We start from the raw sequence: 10,615 nt of genomic DNA on the forward strand, positions 1-10,615 counted from the left end.
GTCACACGTCACATACCCCCTCCTTGTCCTGCCCGGAGGGATCCCGGTGACGGGATGGGGATCAAGCTGGGAGGGGTTTCCAGGACCAAGATTAAGAAACTGGAAAGAGCCCTACCCGGTTGGAGCATGGACAGAGCATCAGCCCACGGACTGAAGGGTCCCGGGTTCGATTCTGGTCAAGGGCATGTACCTCGATCGCAGGCTTGATCCCTGGCCCTGGTTGGGGCTTGTGTGGGAGGCAACCAACCTCTCTGTTTCTCTCTCTCTGTCTCCCCTCTCCCTTCCACTCTCTCTAAAAGTCAATGGAAAAATGTCCTCGGGTGAGGATTAAAGCAAAACAAAAAATCACAATAAATATTAACACACACACACACACACACACACACCCCAAAAAAGAAAAAGGAGCCTCTTTGTGGGGAGCCTGTGGGTGGGGAGGTTTGGAGCGGGGCCAGGCCCTGTGAGCGGAGGGAGAAAAGCCAGGGGAGCTGGAGGGAGCGGGGAGGGCTCGTCCTTGTGAGTGGCGTCGCCTTGTCGTCGTCTCTAGACCCAGGTTCAAGTGCGAGTTCCACCACGGACTAGTCACGTGGGATAAAAGTGGCCCGTGCTTTCGAGCCGTGGTGGATGCAGTAAGACAAGGTTGAGACGGGCCAGCCGAGTGGCCTGTTTCCATTGCTCCGTGCGGGGTACCCTCACGGAGGCCCCTTCCTTACCCTCTCCAGCTTCCTCAGGGCGGGCGGGGGGGGGGGGGCGCTCGCCCTCCTGAGCTCCTGTGCGGCCGCCACCCCTCCCTCCGCTCGTCCCTGTGGGGAGGCCTGGGGTCCAGGCCGAGGCCGCCTCATTCCCAGTTTACAGAAAAGGGGCCCAGAGGCAGCGGACGGCCAGGCGACTACCCGAGGCCTCCCGGTGGCAGACAACAAAGCTAGGACTTGAACCCAGGCCTTTGGCCGCCCCGTTCTTTCGCCTCCAGAAGTCTTCCTTTGCTTGTTCAACCAGCGTGGTGAGGCAGCTGCTCGGGGGGCGAGCCGGGGGCTCAGGCCCAGCGTCCTGGGGACGGCTTAGGGAGAAGGCCTCTCGCACTGACCTTGTGCTTCAAAGGTTCCCCCGTCTGCAGCCTCACAGCAGTGCCGAGGTGGGGACTCTGGTGGGGAAACTGAGGCCCGGAGTCCCTCAGGGGCAGAGCTGTCTGGTGACACCTCCCTCTGGAGTGGGAGGAGCCAGGCAACGTGCCCCCCAGTATGACGGAGGGGTCCCTAAAGGCCATGGCTCTCAGCTCTTGTAAGACAATGAGGCGCAGTGCCGTCTCTGACGCGTCCTTGTGCCCGGGACAAGCATGATCGTCGCCTGCACTTCTCCCAGAGCCGGGAGGACGCGTACCCCAGCACTTGGGCTCCCCGGCTCCCGGGCACCCCGTGCTTTCTCCCTGAGGATGGAGGCTTGGGAGAGAGACTGAGGCGGGGCGGGCTGTGGTCTCCCCAAAGCCTCTGGTCTCCCTGCAGCTCGTTCCCAGCGTGTTTCCTGCTGCCCCTCCGCGGGCAGGTGCCTGGAGGTCCTGGTGGGGGCGCGGCAGGGGCACCTGCTACCTCGGGTGAGCAGGATGGGGGGTGGGGGGGTCAGGGGCGAGCAGGAGCTTGCTGGGCATGGAGACAGGATCCGAGGAAGGTGGGGATGCCAGGGCAGGTGGGGGTAGAGCTGGAGAACTGTTGTTTAGAGGGGTGTTTGCAGCTGCCCACGCCCGGCCACCTGCCCGCCAGCCCGGCTGGGAGGCTTGGCCTCCATCACTGCCCAGGGGCCCTGGGGGAGCAGAGGCCTGGGGCCCCGCCTGTCCACCTGCTGGACACGGGGTGGGGGGCAGTGGACGTGAAAGGAAGTGAGTCCCCCCTGAGGAGGAGGAGGAGGAGGAAGACAGCACCAGGGAGGTGACGAGAGTGACTGACCACCTGCAGCTCCTGAGGGTACACGAGTTCAGTTAGAATCGTAGGGCTTTGTAGTAAATTTTAGCCCATCGCACTAGCCCAGATTTGAAGTAACAAAGAGTTGTAAATTTTGTTAATGTCTCACCCTCGAGAATGAGTTTGGAGATGAGGCTGGTATGAGTGAGAGTGTGTGTGTGTGTGTGTGTGTGTGTGTGTGTGTGTGTGAATATACAAAGAGATCTGGAAGGTTCCACACCAAGGATTTAAACGATCCTTTTCCAAGCGGCTTAGACTATACATTTTTGATAAACAAGCATTGCTTCTGTAAAAAGAGAAAAAAATATATAACAAAACAAAAGAAAGGATGAAGGGAAAAGATCTAGAATCTCCTAACATTTCAAAATTTCAAGTTTTTTGTAGCCAAATCGCATTGTTTTAATATTAAAAGGCTAAAAATGGAAAGTTTCCAGCCACCAATGGACATTTTAATAATTTTTGTGCAAAGTGTAAATATTACTGCTGACTTGTGTTATTGCCTTCTGTTAATTTCTAATTTCAGCTTTTCACTACTACACACAACGCAGAGCAGGAATTTGGGTGAATTTAGTTTAAAACTAAAAACTAACATCGAAGAAAATGACGACGAGACGCTCAGTGATGCTGGTTTGGGGCCAATCGGGTGTCCCCCAGATTCGCCCTGGGAACACTTTTCTAACTGAGTTCCTCAAGTCAATTTTGTTTTCCAGAAGTTTCCTCCTGGGAGCCACAGAGGTCGGAGGGCACACCGCAGGGAGAGCAGGAAGAATCTGCCTTCACACAGCCCCGGAGCAGACTCCTGGGAGGAAGGACCAGCCCTGCCGCCCCCTCGGGCCTCTGGGAGCCGAGCTGGCCAGACCCTCTCAGGCCCCGGAATTCCCATGTCCGAGGCTGGTGTCCACAAGTGCGTGGGCCCGAGAAGAGGTTTGAGAGACAAAATATCCGGCAGGAACAGCCCACCAGCTGGTCCCTGGTGCTCTCAGGGGTGCTCCCCCCAAAAGGCCTCCTCGTGGTCCTTTCAGTGAAAATCTAACTAAAGCCGGGGTTCTGCAGAGGACGGTGGGAGGGCTGAGCTGACGGCTGCGCTTGGAGAGGAGGTGCTGCCCTCCAGTGGCCGCTGGGAGGATGGCGGGGCCTGTGCCCAGGGGATTGTATGTATGTATGTATATATGTATGTATGTATGCATGCATACATACATACAACATACACAATACAATTTACATACATACACACAATACAATATTATTTCGTTTTATTGATTTCAGAGAGGAAGGGAGAGGGAGCAAGAGATAGAAACATCAATGATGGGAGAGAATCATTGATCGGCTGCCTCCTGCACGCCCCCTACTGGCGATCCGGCTGGCAACCCCAGCATGTGCCCCCAGGAATCAAACCGTGACTTCCTGATTCATAGGTCCACACTCAGCCACTGAGCCACACTGGCTGGGCCCAGGGGACTTGAGAGATCTACTCATCCCCTCTCATTTTTCCATATTGGTAACCCGAGGCCCAGGACCTGTAAAGGTCACATGATAAGCTACAGGCGTGTCAGGGACTAACAGCACATGCGTGTCCCTGGGCCGGTCTTTCTCCCACAGGAAGACGGGACTGCACTGGGCTGTGGTCCCTCTTGCCTCTGTGTCCACTTTATGAAATTCAAAGCACCTTCACACCTGGGTGACAGCTGCCCAGCCCTTCCTGTGCACCCTCCTGTCACCAGGGACCTGACCCCGCCCCCCCGCTGGATGGGCACAATCTCCAAATAAGACGCCACAGAAACAACCAGGGAGACTGGATCCGAAATACCAGAAGGCCCGGCGCGTGGCTCAGTGGTTGAGCATCGGCCTATGGACTAGGTCAGTGGTCCGCAAACTCATTAGTCAACAGAGCCAAGTATCAACAGTACAACGATTGAAATCTCTTTTGAGAGCCAAATTTTTTAAACTTAAACTTCTTCTAACGCCACTTCTTCAAAATAGACTCGCCCAGGCCGTGGTATTTTGTGGAAGAGCCACACTCAAGGGGCCAAAGAGCTGCATGTGGCTCGCGAGCCGCAGTTTGTCGACCACGGGACTAGGAGGTCACGGTTGGATTCCTGATCAGGGCACATGTCCGGGTTACAGTTCCATCCCCAGTGTGGGGCGTGCAGGAGGCAGCTGATCCATGACTCTCTCTCATCATTGATGTTTCTATTTCTCTCTCCTTCTCCCTTCCTCTCTGAAATCAATAAAAATATATTTTAAAAAATACCTTTGTAAAGGAACACACTGCAGGGAGAGGTCACGGGTTAAGTCATCACCAGTCATTTGAATCTTCGTGTGAATGAAATGGCACTGCACGTGCCCAGTAAATATTTGCAGAGAATCGAGGCCCTCTACCTAGAGCGGGACCCAAAGAGGATGCCTGCAGCCAGAGGGAGAGTAGGAAGGATGGGGACCCAGGGGAGGGAGGGGGGGAGAGAGGAGAGGGAGAGAGGGAGGGAGAGGGAGAGGGAGGGAGAGGGAGAGGGAGAGAGAGAGAGAGAGAGAGGGAGAGAGAGAGAGAGAAAGAGAGGAAACCCAGGGGAGGGGGCGAGCTGGGCCTGTAGCTGGGCCTGCAGCGTCACAAGCACCAGGGCTCCAATTCACATCACCGGCCAGTTAAAGGAAGGCAAACACTCGGGTGGCGGTGGCGGTGGGAAACTGAACGGAAAGCTCAATGGCGCCCCCTGGTGTCTGAAAGGAGCAAGCGCAAACACATTTGGGGGCGATGCAGGTAGTGAATGTGGCAGGAACAGCAGATGGTATTTGGGGATTGAAATTTTCTTTTTGTATGTGAAATAAAGGTATTATACCAAAACATGACGTTATTTTGAAAAAATCCAAAGTAAGATATTTAGGGGTGAAATGCCATGTCTGTAATTAACCTCAAAATATTTTAGCAAAGAAGGGGAGCAGGAGGAGAAGAAATACGGGAAATTTATATATTTTTTTAAAGAACCATAACTGGGACACATCTAAGAGTCTGAGGAGGCTGGAGGCCCCTCCCCCCCGCCCCCGCCCCCAGACCCGACAATGAGGCGTGGGGCTGTCACAGGTGGAAACGGGACACGGGGAACAGAGCCCGGGCCCTCAGGGGGGGTCACTCACAGGGAAGAAGGCCTGGGAACCTTCAGGGGCCCTGCCCGCCCCCTGCTGCCCCGGCTGCTCCTCTCAGAGACGGAGCGGCGAGCCCAGCGCCGCCGGCCCAGCTCCGTGTCTTCCTCGCTGAGCCCCCAGGACGAGGGAGGAAGGCGAGCGCGCTCCTGACCAGCGGGACTCCCTCCTGCAACGGGGCCCGGGCTCGGGCCCGGCTCTGGGGACAGACGGCTGAGGTGGCAGCGTCTTCCTGGACATGAAACCTGCCGGGCAGGCGTCGCTCAGTGGTTGAGCATTGACCTATGAACCAGGAGGTCACGGTTCTATCCCCAGTGGGGGGCGTGCGGGAGGCAGCCCATCAATGATTCTCTCTCATCATGGATGTTTCTCTCTCTCTCCCCCTGTTCCTTCCTCTTGGAAATCAATAAAAAAAAAATTTATTAAAAAAAAAAAGAAGAAAACATACAACGGACGGATCCATGGGGGGACGGTAACGTGGGAGCCCGCCCCGAGGAAGGTGTCTGGGCCCCGCGTCGGGATGGTGCGCAGGCAGCGGCGAGGACAAGGGCCCGAGTTCCAAGGAGGGGGTTGGGATCAAAGCAGGAAGACCATTTTCGGGGACGAGGCTGCTCACAATAACCGTCGGCACCGAGTGAACCGCAGCGCGGCGGCCGCCACTGTGCGAAGGCTTGGGCGCGGCTTGGCTTGGGTTCCCCGGAAAGAGCCGGGCCGAGCCTCCCGGGCGGCGGTGCATTTGGAAAGTGGAGAAAACACTGGAGCAGGAGAGGAGCAGGCGGCCAGGGAGAGACCCAGCCACCCCAGCAGGCACCCGGCTTCTTCCCCAAAAGCTACACGAGGAAACGCGCAGAACACACGCAGACGGAGCCCAGAACACACGCAGACGGAGCCCAGAACACACGCAGACGGAGCCCAGAACACACGCAGACGGAGCCCAGAACACACGCAGACGGAGCCCAGAACACACGCAGACGGAGCCCAGAACACACGCAGACGGAGCCCACAAGGGGGTGCCTGCACACCAACTCCATCAGCCACAGGAGGGGTGGCGGGGCCCACTCCCCACTCTCCCGGCTCAGCCTGGGCTCAGAAATGCCTTCAGGGGAAGGGGAGGCGGGCAGACGGGGACCCCGAGTCAGCCAGAGCACACGGAGGGTATCTGCCCACATGCACCGACACTTGTCATCCCCTCAACAATCCCGTGAGCAGACAGGAACCAGCAGTGTTCCCGTTTCTCAGACGGGAAGGTGAGCCGGAGAAGCAGCTTACCCACGTGCGGAGCCAGGCGTGCAGGCCCGGCGGCTGTTCCAGCGTCCGTGCTGGGAGGGGCTGGCCTTGCCGGCGAGGAACTGCCTGTCCATGGAGGCGTCCAAGCCGAGGCCTGAGACCTGCAGGGCTGTCCCGGGAGCTGCCAAGGGGTGCCTTCTGGGGACAGGGACTGAGAGACCGCTAACCAAGGTCCTTGTCAACCGAAATCCATGGTCTTAGGAAGAGGAAGGAGGAGCGGCCGAAACACTGGACCAGGCAGCCAACCTGGGAAGCTCTGAGGCCGCGGCTGGGGGCGGGGCTGGGTTGAGTGGGTTTTACAGGGGACACCTGACCCCACACCTGGAGCCAGTTTTCTCTCTGAGGGGCTGTTCATCAGAGCCAAACCTTGCCGGCTGTGTATGCGGCCTGCCCTGAGCTCCCCGCCTGCCCCTCTCCCCTCCCCTCTCCCCCTCCTGAAGACCAGGAGCTGAATCAGCCGCAGGGATGCTCCAGGCCGCCCAGACCCGCCTGGGACAGGCCGGCTCCACCCACACCTCCTGGCCCAGGGGCCTCTGCAAAATGACGGAGGTGAGGGGACCCGTCTTTAGGGCTCCCCCACTGCCCAAGTTCTGTGACGGGGGGTCCAGGTGAGGAGGCCACGCCTGGGCTTCTAGAACAGTCCAGCCGCTCCCGGTGTAGCTGAGAACAGCACAGTCTGGATTACACAAAAGCCTGGTTAGGGCATAATGACAACATCTGAATGTTTCCTCATTCGCGTGCCCGGCATATGGCACATGCCAATCAAGCGCCCAGAAGAAGAGGCCCTGAGGCCCGCTGTAACGCACGACTGGTGTCCAGTCGCCGAGAGTGTCTCCCGTGCGTGAGCGCTGCGGTGATTTAAAAGTTCTTTACTTTAGAGCAGGAGTGGGGGACGTCGGGCCCAAGGGCCATGTGGTTCGGTCTGGCCCTGCCTAGGCAACTGCAGGCGGGACTCGGAATTCAGGAAGTCAGGAGCTTTCTTCATAGCAACGTCATTTTCAGGTTGATCACTGTGTGTGGCCCTGGAATTTCGTGATAAATACCCAATGGCCCTCGGCCGAAAAAAGATCCTCCACCCTGCTTTAGGGGGTTCTCCACGCACACCCCAAAACTGCCGGTCTCGGCGTATCGAGCCCAAGTGTCACTGCGAATTCCTCCGAGTGGGTGTGGCCAGATGGCATCCCGCTGCCTCACCCTGAGGCCTTGGCTCACCCTCCCTTCCTGGGGACCTTGACCCGGGCACCCCGCCTTATCTGGGGAGTCACCTCTTTGCAGCTCCTGGGCGGAGGCACCCCGATTAGGGAGCCCGGGCAAGCCCCGCAAAGGACACAGAGCCACTGTGCATCTCCAAGAAGACACGGGACAGGGGCCTGGGGAGTGACTCAGCCTGAGCCCCACCCTCAGACCAGCAGCCCTGGTGAGGCCGCGCGGGGCGAGGCTGCCGCTGTCACCCCTGGAGCCGCGGGTCACCTGGCCACGAGTCAGACCCATCGGCACGCACCTGCGGAGCACCTGCTGCGGGTGCTGACACGGCACCAAGGGAGGTCGAGTCCGGAACTTTGCTCTCAGGGCTGTACCTCGTCCGCGGGGCTGGGGACACAGGGCCTGCTGTTCCCGCGTGAGGACAAGGGAAGGGGTCCCGGGAACCTCAGGCACTGGCTTCAGGGCATCATGTCTGTGGCTCCGTGGGGACGAGGCTTTTCAAGGTCACATCAAGCCCCCACCTCGTGCAAACCACCCAGAGACAGTGCAATTCATTAACGAGGAATTGAAAATATTTTTAATTAATCATTTCTTATTAAAAGCTAGTGACCCGGTGCACGGATTCGTGCACATTGAAAGGAAATTAATTAGAAGGTGGCCGGCGGGGTGGGACTGGGCGAGAAGGGCCGGTCGTGCCCTGGAGCCAACCTCCCACGGTCCCTTCCTGGCCGCCTGCACCTGGGGTGGCACCGTGGCTCAAAGGGCGTCTGCGGAGTGAGCGGGGTCCCTCCGGCAGGTGGGGTCCCTCAGCCTGGCCTGCGGGGATCGGGCCGCAATCGGCTCTCCAACATCCCCTGAGGGGTCCCAGAGTGCGAGAGGGCACTCTGAAAAGTTGCTGTCGTACAGGGTGTGGAACGCAAACGCAAGTGTGCAGTAAACCAGATTTGGGGCTGACAGTGCCCCAGCAACAACATAACCCACGGCCAAAGGTGGAATCGTGCGGCCCCGTGAGGAATTGGGCTCCCTCCTCTCTGGTTTTGGGGTGCGTCACCTGAGAACCGCCTCTGCCAAGTCACTGTAGCTGGGCAGCTCCTGCGTTGAGTGTCTGCCCCCTGGTGGTCAGTGCGTATCATAGCTACCAGTCAGACGGTCAGACACTTAGCATATTAGCCTTTTATATATATACTAGAGGCCCGGTGCATGAAAATTCATGCACTGGAGAGGGGGGGGGGGTCCCTCAGCCCGGCCTGCCCCCTCTCACAGTCTGGGAGCCCTCAGGGGTGGGAGGCGACCCAGTGATCAGGGGAAGGTGACGCCCCATCACACCTCTGCTGCTGCCACTGCCGGCAGCGCAAGCCTCAGCCGGCCCTGGTTACCTGAGCCTCAGGCGGCCCTGGGTGGCTGGGCAGCCGCCATTCGAGGCTTGGCTGCACCTCAGGCCGGCCCTGGGCAGCTGGGGGGCTGAGGGGACTGGGGGATTCCGGAGGCAGGCACACCTGCCGTCCAGGCAGGGCTTAGGGGACTGGGCGCCGCCATCTTGTGTCTGTGGGTGCCTCCATCTTTGAGGGTGGGACAGTCAATTAGCATATTCCCTCCTTATTGGCTATGGGTGCTGCCATCTTTGTGATGGCGTGAGGGTCAACAGCATATTCCCTCTTTATTAGATAGGATTGATGTACAATTTGATGTTCTGACATATGTACACTTCTGTATTATCACCATGATGAAGATAATACACATGTCCATCATTCAAAAAGTTTCCCCCCAGTAACTGCTGATCCGTTTTCTGTCCCTATAGTTGAGTTGGCAAAATTTCCTACAACTTCATACAAGTAAAATCACACAGCATGTGTGTTTCGGTCTGTCGTGTGCCACGGAGGAGAATGACTGTGCGGTTCATGCGTGTTGTGGCCGGTGGCGGCGTTCGCATCTTCGCACTGCTGAGAAGTACGCTGTTGTATGGATCGACCGCAGTTCGTTCATGCATCCACCTGGGGATGCACTTTTGTAGTGTGTCCAGTTTGGGGCCATTACACATAAACCTGCTATGAGCATTTGTGTACAAGCCTTTGAGTGGATATGGGGGTAAATACTCCGGAGTGGAATGCTGGACCATATAGTAGACGTTTAACTTTCTAAGAGACTGGAAAACTTTTTGAAACTGGCTGCACCGTTTTACATTCCTGCCAGCAGAACATAAGAGTTCTATTTTCTCCACATCTTTGTCAACATTTGATGCAGTCTTTTTAAAAAATATATATTTTATTGATTTTCTACAGAGAGGAAGGGAGGACAGAGAGCTAGAAACATTGATGAGAGAGAAACACCAATCAGCTGCCTCCCGCACACCTCCTGCACCCTACTGGGGATGTGCCCACAACCAAGGCACATGCCCCCGACCGGAATCGAACCTGGGACCCTTCAGTCCGCAGGCTGACGCCCTATCCACTGAGCCAAACTGGTTAGGGCTGATGTAGTCTTTTTAACTTTAGATGCTCTAACAGGTGCGTAGTGGTATCTTATCCTGGTTTTAATTTGTATTTCCCTAATTACTAATAATACTGAGCATCTTTTCATGTGCTTATTTACCATCATGTGTCTTCTTTGGTGAAGTAGCTATTCAACTCTTTTGCCCATTTTTAAGCTTGAATTGCTTTTTTTCTTATTTGAGTTCTGAGAGTTCTTTATTTATTACACATTTGTACATTTAGATACAAGTTTTTCTCAGATATGTGGTTTGCATATATATATGTGTGTGTGTGTGTGTGTGTGTGTGTGTGTGTGTGTGTGTGTGTCAGTCTGTGGTTGTCTTTTCATTCTCATAATAGTGTCTTACAAATAGCAGAAGTTCTTAATTGTGTCAAAGTCCAATTTAGCAATATTTTCTTTTGTGGATTGTGCTTTTGTTATTGTTTTTGTGTAATCCAAGCTCACAAATATTTATCTCCTATGTTCTACTCTAGAAGTTTTATAAAGTCTTAATTTAGGCCTGTGGTCCATTTTGAGTTAATGTAAGGTATGGATAAAAGTTATTTTCCCCC

Source organism: Eptesicus fuscus, chromosome 9 (genome assembly GCF_027574615.1).
Source record: "Eptesicus fuscus isolate TK198812 chromosome 9, DD_ASM_mEF_20220401, whole genome shotgun sequence".
Classification (NCBI taxonomy): Eukaryota; Metazoa; Chordata; class Mammalia; order Chiroptera; family Vespertilionidae; genus Eptesicus; species Eptesicus fuscus.